This window comes from Pongo pygmaeus, chromosome 1 (assembly GCF_028885625.2).
Source record: "Pongo pygmaeus isolate AG05252 chromosome 1, NHGRI_mPonPyg2-v2.0_pri, whole genome shotgun sequence".
NCBI classification, from domain to species: Eukaryota; Metazoa; Chordata; class Mammalia; order Primates; family Hominidae; genus Pongo; species Pongo pygmaeus.
This window is the reverse complement of record NC_072373.2, coordinates 107,952,282-107,966,191: the sequence shown is the minus strand read 5'-3', so window position 1 is coordinate 107,966,191 and position 13,910 is coordinate 107,952,282. Positions and strand designations below refer to the sequence as shown.

General features: G+C 39.3%; 1 protein-coding gene and 1 pseudogene across 1 annotated transcript in view; one reads left to right on the top strand and one right to left on the bottom strand.

Moving 5' to 3' along the window:
- The window catches only part of LOC129015142 (neuroblastoma breakpoint family member 11-like), a 2,260,169-nt gene that overhangs the window by 1,243,120 nt on the left and 1,003,139 nt on the right, over window positions 1-13,910 (bottom strand).
- On the top strand, window positions 3,895-5,030 carry LOC129015333 (prostaglandin reductase 1-like; annotated as a pseudogene).

Genomic DNA, 13,910 nt, shown 5'->3' with positions numbered 1-13,910 from the left:
TGGGAATTGTGAGAATTACAATTCAAGATGAGATTTGGATAGGGACACAGCCAAACCATATCACCTGGAGAACATTCAGACAATAGAAACAGACTCAGAAATGAAAAAGATGATAGCACTAGTAGATAAGGATGTTAAAACAGATACTATAAATGTGTGCATATGTTCAAAAATGTAAAATAAACATGAACATAATGAGATAAATGGAAGATATAAATATGGACACAGTAGAACTCCTAGAGGTGACAAATAAAACACCAGGATAAAACATTTACTGGATAGGACTAATGGCAGGTCAGAGACTGTAGAAGAAAATATTAAACTTAAAGACATGGCAACAGAATATATACAAAATGCATCAAAGAGAAAAAGAACACTGATAACGTCTCAGTGACTTGTGGGGATATTAAAGCACATGGTATATACATATTTGGTGTCTCAGAAAGAGATGAGACAGACTGGGGCAGAAAAATAATGGCTCAACAGTTTCCAATTTTTTTGAAAGCTATAAATACAGAGAATAAAAAATCTCAATGATCTTCAAGAAAGAGACACATATACACACACACCCCAAACCACTCCAAAGCATCCAACAATCAAGTTATTGAAAACTAGAAAACTGGTAGACTAAAAAAAGATACTTTACATATATCAGAACAACTAGAAAAAGACATTGCACACACATAAGAAAAAGATTAGTATGGATTTCTTATAAGAAATTACTTAAAGCTAAAAACAATGGGACAGTGACTTTTAAGTACTGATAACAAAACAGAACAACCCCCCGAAAAAAAACAAAAACAAAACAAGAAACCTTGTCTACCCACAATTTTCTATCCAGTGAAATTATCCCTCAGAAATGAATACTCAGGTGGGGGCCAAGATGACCAACTAGAAGCAGTAGTGATCAGAGGCTCCCATCGAAAGAACCATAATAGCATGTGAATCCTGCACCAGCAACCAAGGTATCCAGGATCTCTCATTGGTATGACTGCACACCCGAGAGCCACACGGAGCAGGGGAGACCCCACCCCCCAAGCCAAGGGAGGCAGTGAGAGTGCTACCCAGCTGGGGAAACTGTGCTTTTTCCATGGAACTGTGCAATCCATGGATTGGAAGATCCCACTCGTGAACCCATGCCACTGGGGCCTAGGGTCCCAACCCCAGAGCTGTGCAGATTCTCAACAGCCTCTCAGCTAGAATCTGCTTAAGCCTGCCAAGTTACAGGGGAGAGGGGTGACCAGCACCACAGCTGCAGCTGCCTGCTGTCTACACCATTTGAGCTCCTTGGGGAAGGGGCAGCAGCCAGCACTGGGACTCATAACTGCTTATCACACTAAGCTCCCTGGGCAGGAGAAGGGCGGCATCCATCTCTATAGCTCCAGGCTGCACTTTTCCACTGCTGGAGCCAATGAGGTGGGACAGCTTGGTCCCAAGAGATGTCTCCCACAGCCCAACACACCGGCTGTGGCAGACTGGCCAGACTGCCTCTTCAGGCCTGGGTGGGGCCCCCATGCAGGAACTCTAACAACTCCAGCCAGAGGCTCCAGGACAGGACCCTGATCTCCCTGGGCCTGACCCCCTTGGGGTAGGGGTGGCCATAGTATCTGTCGACCAGCAGACTTAGCCTTTCCTCCTGGTAGTTCTGAGTAATCCTGGCAGCCCAGATGAGTGGGTTTCCCCCAGTGAAGCTCACCTTCTGCACCAAGGGACAAAGTGCTTCATTAGACAGGTCCTGTTCCTTGTGCCATGCAACGAGGTGAGACCTTCAAACAGGGGTTGTCAGACATCCTATACAGGAGTGATACTACTGGCATCAGGTTGGTGCCCCTTGAGGTCAGAGATCCCAGAATAAGGATCAGGCACTTACCTTTGCTGTTCTCCAGCCTTCTTGAGTGACATCTGCAGGCATAGGAGCGAACCAGAGGAATATGGCCTGAGGAATATGGCCAGAGGAATATGGCCTGAAGTGAAGCCCCAGCAAACTGCAGCAGCCCCCTACAGAAGAGGGACCTGACTATTGAAAGAAAAACAAAAAGCAACAACAGCATCAACAACAAAAAAAGTCCCCACAAAAACCCCACCCAAGAGTCAGCAGCCTCAAAGATCAAAACTAGACAAACTCATGGTGATAAGAAAAAAATCAATGCAAAAATGCTGAAAACCCAAAAGGCCAAAGTGCCCCTTCTTCAAATGATTGCAACACCTCTCTAGCAAGGGCACAGAATTGGACAGAGGATGAGATGGAAGAATTGACAGAAGTAGGCTTCAGAAGATGAGTAATAAAAAAAACTTCTGCTGAGCTAAAGGATGATGATCTAAGCCAATGCAAAGAAGCTAACAACCTTTATAAAACGTTAGAGGAGCTAACTAGATTAACCAGTTTAAAGAGGAACATAAATGACATGATGCAGCTGAAAAACACAGCATGAGAACTTCGTGAAGCATACACAAGAATCAATAGGCAAATCGACCAAGTGTAAGAAAGGATATCAGAGTTTGAAGACCACTTTGCTGAAGTAAGGCATGCAGACAAGATTAGAGAAAAAAAGAATGAAAAGGAGCACACGAAGCCTCCAAGAAATATGGGACTATGTAAAAAGACCAAACCTATGATTGATTGGAGTACCTGAAGGAGACGGGGAGAATGGAAACAAGCTGGAAAACACCTCAGGATATTATCCAGGAGAACTTCCCCAACCTAGCAAGACAGGCCAACATGCAAACTCAGGAAATACAGAGAACACCACTAAGATACTCCATGAGAAGATCAACCCCAAGACACATAATTGTCAGATTCACCAAGGTGAAATGAAGGAAAAAATGTTAAGGCCAGCCAGAGAAAAAGGTCACGTTACCTACAAAGGGAAGCCCATCAGACTAACAGCAGACCTTTCAGCAGAAACGCTACAAGCCAGAAGAGATTGGGAGCCAATATCAAACATTCTTAAAGAAAAGAATTTCCAAACCAGAGTTTCACAGTTGGCCAAACTAAGCTTCATAAGTGAAGGAGAAATAAAATCCTTTCCAGAGAAGCAAATGCTGAGGGATTTTGTCACCACCAGGCCTGCCTTGCAGGAGCTCCTGAAGGAGATACTAAATATGGAAGGGAAAAACTGGTACCAACCACTGCAAAAAACACACCAAAATATAAATACCAATGACACTATGAAGAAACTGCATCAACTAGTGTGCAAAATAAGCAGCTAGCATCATGATGACAGTATCAAATTCACACATAACAAAACTAACCTTGGCCAGGAGCAGTGGCTCGTGCCTGTAATCCCAGCACTTTGGGAGGCCAAGGCAGGTGGATCACCTGAGGTCAGGAGTTCAAGACCAGCTAGGCCAACATGGTGAAAGCCCTGTCTCTACTGAAAATACAAAAATTAGCTGGGTATGGTGGCAGGCACCTGTAATCCCAGCTACTTGGGAGGCTTAGCCAGGAGAATCACTTGAACCCAGGAGGTGGAGGTTACAGTCAGCCGAGATCATGCCATTGCACTCCAGCCTGGACAACAAGAGTGAAACCTTGTCCAAAAAAAAAAAAAAAAAACAAAAAAAAACACTTAAATGCAAATGGGCTAAATGCTCCAATTAAAAGACACAGACTGGCAAATTTGATAAGGAGTCAAGACCCATTGATCGGTGTGCTGTATTTAGGAGGCCCATCTCACATGCAGAGACACACATTGGCACAAAATAAAAGGATGGGGGAAAATTTACTAACCAAATGGAAAGCAAAAAATAAAAATAAAAAATAAAAAAAGGAGGAGTTTCAATCCTAGTCTCTGACAAAACAGACTTTAAACCAACAAAGATCAGAAAAGACAAAGAAGGCAGTCCCAGCCACCAGCCCCAGACAGTGGAATCCTTGGGCTCCTGAGCTTCAGGATGATTCATGCTAAGAGATGGACCCTGAAGAAGCACTTTGTTGGCAATCCTACTAATAGTGACTTTGAGTTGAAGACAGCTGAGCTCCCACCCTTAAAAAATAGAGAGGTCCTGCTTGAAGCTTTGTTCCTCACTGGGGACCCTTACATGAGAGTGGCAGCCAAAAGACTGAAGGAAGGTGATACAATGATGGGGCAGCAAGTGGCCAGATCTGTGGAAAGTAAAAACACAGCCTTACCAACAGGAACTATTGTACTGGCTCCTTCAGGCTGGACAGCACACTCTATTGCTGATAGAAAAAATCTGGAAAAGCTGCCAACAGAATGGCCTGACACAGTACCACTGTCTCTGGCTCTGGGGACAGTTAGCATGACAGGCCTCACTGCCTACTTTGGCCTACTTGACATCTGTGGTGTGAAGGGTGGAGAAACAGTGATGGTTAATGCAGCAGCTGGAGCTGTGGGCTCTGTTTTGGGGCAGATTACAAAGCTCAAGGGCTGCAAAGTGGTTGGAGCAGTAGGATCTGACAAGAAGACTGCCTACCTTAAAAAGCTTGGATCCGATGTCTTTAACTACAAGACAGTAGAGTCTTTGAAGAAACTTAGAAGAAAGCCTCTCGTGATGGTTACAATTGTTATTTTGATAATGTAAGTGGATGGTTTTCAAACACTGTTATCTCCCAGATGAAGAAATTTGGAAGAATTGCCATATGTGGAGGTATCTCCATATATAACATATACATATCTACATATAACACCTGTGATCCCAGTACTTTGGGAGGCTGAGGCAGGTGGATCACCTGAGGTCAGGAGTTTGAGACCAGCCTGGCCAACATGGTGAAACCCCCATCTCTACTAAAAATACAAAAATTAGCTTGGTGTGGTTGTACCAGACCACTTCCCCCAGGCCCAACCCCAGAGATTGTTATCTATCAGGAGCTTCACATGGAAGGGTTCATCGTGACCTGCTGGCCAGGAGATGCCCACCAAAAAGCTCTAAAGGACTTGCTGAAATGGGTCTCAGAGGGTAAAATCCAGTACCAGGAATGTATCATTGAAGGATTTGAAAACATGCCAGCTGCATTTATGGGAATGCTGAAAGGAGATAATTTGGGGAAAACAATAGTGAAAGCATGAAAAAAAAATGACACATGGAATCTGAATGCCATTTAGGTGATTACTTAATTTGTTTTTCACCATTTAGCAAAAATGTATACTACTTTAAATGTCTAAGAAATAGTACTTGTAACAAGTTTGACCTACCTAATAAAATACATTTAACTGGTATGTAATTAGTGGTGGAGGATGAAAATTTCAGAGTCAACAACAACCAGCCACCTCACTGTTCACTATAGCTTCTTCTGAGTTGTGGTAGAAAATAATGGCTTTGGAGTTTGAAAGTTTATCAAACACTGCATGTTCTCACTCATAAGTGAAAGCTGTACAATGAGAAAACATGGACACAGGGAAGGGAACAACACATACTGGGGCCTATGGGGGGTGAGAGGAAGGAGAGTATCAGAATAAATAGCTAATGCTGTGGGGCTTAATACCTAGGTGATGGGTTGATAGGTGCAGCAAACCACCATGGCGTACGTTTACCTATGAAACAAACCTACATATTCTGCACATGTATCCCAGAACGTGAAATAAAATAAAAATTAATAAAAAAAAGACAAAGAAGGGCACTACATAATGGTAAAGGGATCAATTCAACAAGAAAAGCTAACTGTCCTAAATATACATGCACCCAATACAGGAGCACCCAGATTCATAAAACAAGTTCTTAGAGACCTACAAAGAGACTTAGACTCTCATACAATAATAGTGGGAGAGACTTCAACACCCAACTGTCGATATTAGACAGATCAATGTGACAGAAAATTAACAAGGGTATTCAGGACTTGAACTCGGCTCTGGATCAAGTGAACCTAATAGACGTCTACAGAACTCTCCACCCCAAATCAACAGAATATACGTTCTTCTCAGCACCACATAGCACTTACTCTAAAACAGACCACATAATTAGAAGTTAAACACTCCTCAGCAAATGGAAAAGAACTGAAATCATAACAAAATTATCTTAGAACATAGTAAAATCTAATTAGAACTCAGGATTAAGAAATTCACTCAAAACCACAAAATTACATGCAAATTGAACAACCTTCTCCTGAATGACTCCTGGGTAAATAACAAAATTAAGGTAGAAATCCAGAAGTTCTTTGAAACCAATGAGAACAAAGAGACAATGTACCGGAATCTCTAGAACACAGCTACAGCACTGTTAAGAGGGAGATTTATAACACTAAATGCCCATATCAGAAAGCTAGAAATCTCAAACTGACAACCTAACTTCACCATTAAAAGAGCTAGAGAAACAAGAGCAAATTAGTTTAAAAACTAGGAGAATACAAGAAATAACTAACATCAGAGCAGAAATGAAGGAGACAGAAACACAAAAAACCCTCCAAAAAAATCAATGAATCCAGGAGCTGGCTTTTTTTTTGAAAAAAAAAAAAAAAGACCGCTAACTAGACTGATAAATAAGAAAAAAGAGAAGAATCAAATAGACAGAATAAAAAATGATAAAGGTGATATCACCACTGACCCCACAGAAATACAAACTACCATCAGAGAATACTATAAACACCTCTACACAAATAAACTAGAAAATCTAGAAGAAATGGAGAAATTCCTGGACACATACACCCTCCCAAGAATAAGCCAGGAAGAGGTCAAATCCTTGAATAGACCAATAACAACTTATAAAATTGAGGCAGTAATTAATAGCCTGCCAACCAAAAAAAGCCCAGGACCAGATGAATTCACAACCAAATTCTACCAGAGATACAAACAGAAGCTGGTACCTTTTCTGAAATTATTCCAAACAATTGAAAAGGAAGGACTCCTCCCTAACTCATTTTATGAGGCCAGCATCATCCTGATACCAAAGCCTGGCAGAGACACAACAAAAAAAGAAAACTTCAGGCCAATATTCCTGATGAATATTGATGCAAAAATCTTCAATAAAATACTGACAAACCAAATCGAGTAACCCATCAAAAAACTTATCCACCACGATCAAGTCAGCTTAATTGCTGAGATGCAATGCAAGCCTGGCTCAGCATACACAAATCAATAAATGTGATCCATCACATAAACAGATCCAAAGACAAAAACCACATGATTATCTCAATGGATGCAGAAAAGGCATTTGATAAAATTCAACATTCCTTTATGTTTAAAACTCTCAATAACGTAGGTATTGATGGAACATATCTCAAAATACTAAGAGCTATTTATGACAAACCCACAGCCAATATCATACTGAATGGGCAAAAGGTGGAAGCATTCCCTTTGAAAACTGATACAAGGTAAGGATGCCCTCTGTCACCACTCCTATTCGACACAGTGTTAAAAGTTCTGGCCAGGGCAATCAGGCAAGAGAAAGAAATAAAGCGTATTCAAATAGGAAGGGAGGAAGTCAAATTGTCTTTGTTTGCAGACAATATGATTCTATATTTAGAAAACCTCATCATCTCAGCCCCAAAACTCCTTAACATAGTAAGCAACTTCAGCAAAGTCTCAGGATACAAAATTGATGTGCAAAAATCACAAGCATTCCTATACACCAACAATAGACAAGCAGAGAGCCAAATCATGAATGAACTCCCATTCACAACTGCTACAAAGATAATACCTAGGAATATAACTTATAAAGGATGTGAAGGATCTCTTCAAGGAGAACTACAAACCACTGCTCAAGGAAATAAGAGAGGACACAAACAAATGAAAAAAACATTCCATTTTCATGGATAGGAAGAATCAATATTGTGAAAATGGCCATACTGCCCAAAGTAATTTATAGATTCAATGCTATTCCCATCAAACTATCCTTGAGATTCTTCACAGAATTAGAAAAAACTTAATAAATGAAGACCCCGTTTTGCCAAGACAGTCCAAAGCAAAAAGAACAAAGCTGGAGGCATCACGCTACCTGACTTCAAACTATACTACAAAGTGATAGTAACAAAAACAACATGGTACTGGTACCAAAACAGTCATATATACCAATGGAACAGAACAGAGACCTCAGAAATAACACCACCCATCTACAACCACCTGATCTTCAACAAACCTAACAAAAACAAGCAATGGGGAAAGGACCTCCTATTCAATAAATGGTGCTGGGAAAACTGGCTAGCCATATACAGAAAACTGAAACTGGACCCCTTCCTTACACCTTGTGCAAAAATTAACTCAAGATGAATTAAAGACTTAGATGTAAAACCCTACATTATAAAAACCCTAGAAGAAATCTAGGCAATACCAGTCAGGACATAGGCTTGAGCAAAGACTTCATGATGAAAACGCTAAAAGCTATTGCAACAGAAGCCAAGTTGACAAATGGGATCCAATTAAACTAAAGAGCTTCTGCACAGCAAAAGAAACTATCACCAGAGTGAACAGGCAACCTAGAGAATGGGTGAAATTTTTTGCAACCTACCCATCTGATGAAGGGCTAATATCCAGAATTTACAAGGAACTTAAACAAATTTACAAGAAAGAAACAAATAACTCCATCAAAAACAAGGTCAAGTACATGAACAGACACTTCTCAAAAGAAGACACTTACACGGCCAACACATATGAAAAAAAGTTCGACATACTGATCATTAGAGTAATGCAAGTCAAAACCACAATGAGAACCATCTTGTGCCAGTCATAATGACGATTATTAAAAAGTCAACAAACAATAGATGCTGGCGAGGCTGTGGAGAAATAGGAACACTTTTACACTCTTGGTGGGAATGTAAATTAGTTCAACCATTGTAGAAGACAGTAAGGCAATTCCTCAAGGATCTAGAACCAGAAATACCATTTGACCAAGCAATTCCATTACTGCGTATATACCCAAAGGAATATAAATCATTCTGCTATAAAGATACATGCACACATATGTTTATTACAGCATGATTTATAATAGCAAAGTCATGGAACCCCCAAATGCCCATCAATGATAGACTGGATAAAGAAAATGTGGTACATATACACTGTGGAATACTGTGCAGTTATAAAAAGGAATGTGATCATGTCCTTTACAGCGACATGGATGAAGATGGAAGCTATCACCCTCAGCAAACTAACACAGGAACAGAAAACCAAACACCACATGTTCTCACTCATAAGTGGGAGTTGAACAATGAGAACAGATGGACACAGGGAGGGGAACAACACACACCAGGGCCTGTTGAGGGGAGGGAACTTAGAGGACAGGTCAGTAGGTGCAGCAAACCACCATGGCACAGATATACCTATGTAACAAATCTGCATGTTCCGCACATGTTCCCAGAACTTAAAGTAAAATAAAAATCAAATAAAAAAATGAATACTAAATCAAAACTTTTCAGATAAACAAAAGCTGAGAAAATTAAGCAGGAGCAAGTCTACATTACAAGAAATGTTAAATGAAGTTCTCCAGACAAAAGGAAAATGATGTAACTTGCAAAATTATATCTACACAAACAAATGAAGAGTACTGCAAATAGTATATATGTGGGTACATGAAAAAGACTATTCCCCTCATTTTTAAGATCTTTAATGGATAATTTAATTCTAAGCTCAAAATAATTTAGTGTGTGGTTCATAACATGCAGAAATAAAATGTATGACAACAATAGCACAAGGGACAGAATGGGGAATAAAATACTACTTTAAGGGTTTCAAATTATTTGTGAAATATCATTATAACATTTAAAAGTAGATTATAATAAATCAAAGATACATATTTTAAACCAAAAAGTAGTGTAGGCAAATGGAAAAATGTGAGCCAAATATGTAATTTCAAATTTTCTAGTAGCCACATTAAAAATCTAAAAAGAAACCGGTAAAATTAATTTTAATGATTTTATTTAACCCAACAAGAAAAAACTGTCACAACAAGAAAAAAGCTGAACAAATTAAAAATCACCAACTGAGATCTCCCAGAGAATTGAGGTCACAGGGCAAACCACCACTCTGAAGACCAGAGAGATGGGCAGATACAGTGAATCACAACTTACCAGGAGCAGAAACTGTTGAAGTCAGTAACTGATAGGAACACTTAAATAGTAATTGACAAATAGCTACAGACTGATTGCAAATTAGCTGGAGAATTAAAAACTCCTGGTGACCCAGTGTAGGGTTTCCCCACACTTATGATTTTACTTCTAAAAGCCCAACCAAGGGTCTCACAGTGAAGATGAAAGAAAACATCTCCTTGTGCTTTGGGAAGGGGAAAAGGGGAAAGAAATCCTTTTGAAATTGGCCCAGAGTGTTCTATTCTTCATAACAAAGACTTGCCCTCAACAGAAACTACTTTACCAGGGCCTTATCTGATCAAACATAGGGGCAATTAGACAACTCTAGTGCACTCTACCCACCTTGTCTCACATAAAGAAGGGGAAAAAAGGCTGAGAAATTATTCTGGAAGTTACATCCTAGGGACTTTGCTCATTTGAAAAAAAAAAAAAAAGATTTAAGCAGATGATTATAGAATGTTTCCCTTCCTCTCCTCCCCAATACTTTATTATTACAATAGGGCTCCAGTATAATAAAAGTAGATTATAACTGAGGGCGTTAGAGACAGAGTCTAATTAAGAAGGCATTTCTAGGGAAATCCAAAGACAACAAGGGAGACAAAAACAAGGACACTAGAGGAAATTTAAGGCTCTGACACCTATAGCTACAGCAAATACTAAATACTGCATAACTCCTAGCCAGATAAACAAAACCTTACACGAAAGCCCTATTTACCTCAGTTCCTATTAGTATACCACATACAGCTTTCAAAGCAAAAACAAAAACTACTCAAGTCATCTTAAAATGCAGGAAAAAGCCAGGTGCGGTGGCTCATGCCTGTAATCCCAGCACTTTGGGAGGCTGAGGCAGACGGATCACAAGGTCAGGAGTTGGAGACCAGCCTGAACAACAAGGTGAAATCCCGTCTCTACTAAAAATACAAAAAATTAAAAAATTAGCCAGGCATGGTGGCACTTGCCTGTAATCCCAGCTACTCAGGAGGCTGAGGCAGGAGAATCGCTTGAACCCAGGAGGCGGAGGTTGCAGTGAGCCGAGATCTTGCCATTGCACTCCAGCCTGGGTGACAGAGCTAGACTCTGTCAAAAAAAAAAAAAAAAAAAAAAGAAGCAGAAAAAAAGACAAGCAGTCTAAAAAGACAATATAAGCATTATAACCAGACCCAGCTATGACACAAATTGTTTTTTTCTAGGCTGGAAATTTTAAATAACTATGACCTGTTAAGGGCTCCAAAGAAAATGGTGGACAACATGTAAGACCAGTTGGTAATGTAAACAGAGAGATGAAAACTCTAAGAGATAATCAAAAACACTGTGACAAAAATAATGTCTTTGATGGTCTCAATAGACTGAATATGGCTGAAGAAAGAATCCATGAACTCGAAGATGAATTAATAGAAACTCTCACAACATAAATGTAAAGACCAAATAGAGTGAAGCAATTACAATAGAACATCCAACTGTGAAACAATTTCAATAAGTGTAACATGCACAACTGAAATACCAGGAGAAGAAAAAGAATGGAGCAGAAGATATATTTGAAATAAAAGTGTCCAAGACTTTTCCAAAATAATGACAGACATGAAACTGCAGTTTCAGTTAGCACAGAGAACACCAAGCAGGATAAATGTCAAAAAAAAAAAAACCCCATTATACATAGGCATATCATATTCAAACTTCAGAGAAAGAGAAATCCTTCAAAAAAGCCAGAGGAAAGAACAACTTACTTGTAGAGAAACAAGGAAGAGTATTACAGATGACTTCTCATCAGAAACCACACAAGCAGGAAGAGAATGGAGTGAAATATTTAAAGTGCTGAGTGAAATATTTAAAGTGTTGAGAGAAATAAACCCACTAACCTAGAATTCTATATCTAGTGAATTTATTCTTCAAAACTGAAGAGAACTAAAGACTTTTTCACAGAAACAAAATTGAGAGGTCATTGTCAGCAGACCTTGCCCTGGAAGAAAAACTAAAGTTGTTCTTATGGAGCAGGAAAATGATCTAGGTCAGAAACTTGGATCCACATAAAGAAAGGAAAAGTGTCAGGGAATGAAGTACGAGTAAAGTAAAATGTTTTGTTTTTCTTATTCTCAATTGATTGAAAAGATAATTATTTAAGGTAATAACAGTAACAATGTATTGGTGATTGTATTCATATGGACAAATAAAATGAATGACAGTAATGTCATAATAGATGAGAGGGAAAATTGGAAATAGTCTGTTACAGGGTACTTTCACTGCACATGAAGAGGAAGAAATATTAACTGTGCATGTATATGGCAATCCATAGGGCAACTACTTAAAAAATTGAAAAGAAAGTGTAATTGATATGCTAAAAGAAGAGATAAAATGCAATCATATAAAACCAGAAAATGCAGAAAAAGAGATTTTAAAAAAGAACCGGTACAATGAATAGAAAATGGTTACAAACAGTAAATCTTGATTCAACAATATCAATAATCACTTTAAGTAAGAATGGTCTAAATGTACCAATTAAAAGGTTGTCAGAGCAGCTAAAAAACAAGATTTGACTATTGTATTTGAATACTGATGTGATTCCCAGTCTACTTTCAGGCAAGTTGTCACCACTGTTTGTTATTTGGTTTCCTGTCATAAAAAAAGTTGACTAACTTCCCTACTAACTGGCATACTCAGACAGTAAAGAGCTTAAAGGAGAGGGGCTTTGAGCAGAATGGTGGCATACTGATATAAGAGAGTAAGAGCAGGGAGCTAGGAGATGCATGAAACTGCAGCAAAGTAACCTCAGCCTCTAAATTCAAATGCCCTTCAAGGAACTGAACTCATTTAACCATACTATCATATTTGGGAAGCAGGGATTATTACTTCTATTTCACATTTTGTGAAAACTGTTAAGTATCTTCTGTGTACTCCAGACAAGACATCCAGGCTCCAGGCCTCTCTTACATGGTCCAGCACTTATTTCATGGAATCCTCTCTACTTTGCCCTTCTGTATTCGCTAGTGCCCACTCCCTTGTCCTCTGCCAATTCCATCATGGTCCTATAGGAAAATGGGGCGTCTGTCATTCTCTGCAGCTGTGAACTTCGCATCTTTCTTTGGCTTTAAAATATCTGGCCTGTAGTGGTAAGGATTCAGCAAGCCACTGAAAAGCAATGGCACTTAAGAAAATCTCCAGCAACTGTCTTTTCTTCTTGCTTTCTCGGTCCTGCTCAAAGTTGTCTTGTTGGCAGGCAGCCACCTGTGAAATGTGCACATTTCAAAGCAAATGGCTTCAGGAGCTCATAATTGCTGCCAAACCTGTGTGGATTTTAATAGCCCATTTTCATTAGCCTTGTGTGAAATCACCTGTCTCTGTGTTGTTACCCAACTTAATTGTCAATTATGGTGATTAAGCTTGGCTTTCACTACCATCGCTGGTAATCATTAGTATTATCTCTGAGGCTGAACGAAGGGAAAAAAATCATGCCAGAAAAAAATATCATTTTGTAGGTGAAGTTGAATATTTTGGTGTCAATGAATGAGGAGAAGGGCATTTTTTTCTTTATTTGGGCTGAACCAAACTTGAGTCTACCTGTTATTTCCAACCTGCCATTTAGATGTTTTAGGACAAATGCTTCTCTTTTGTCAGTTGGTTTTCTGTCACCAAAGACGGGTTCCTGATACCTATCCCTTTGCAATTCTCCTGAGATGAGCATAGGTAATTAAGACAGTAAGTTAGATAATTAACGCCTTTAAAATGCTTTCAGCAATGTCGGTGATTCCAAGTATAATAGGTGGAGCCCTAGAAAAACTTGGGAGATAGCACAGAAAGTGCTGCCAATGTACAACTTGAGATTTTGATTGATGTTCTTTCTGCTTTCATCAGTCTTGTTAAATTTTAAGCACCTTACCTTGCCTTCTTGACTACAGGGTCATCTAATTTTGCATCTTGACTAATATTTTACTTTTTCATGGGA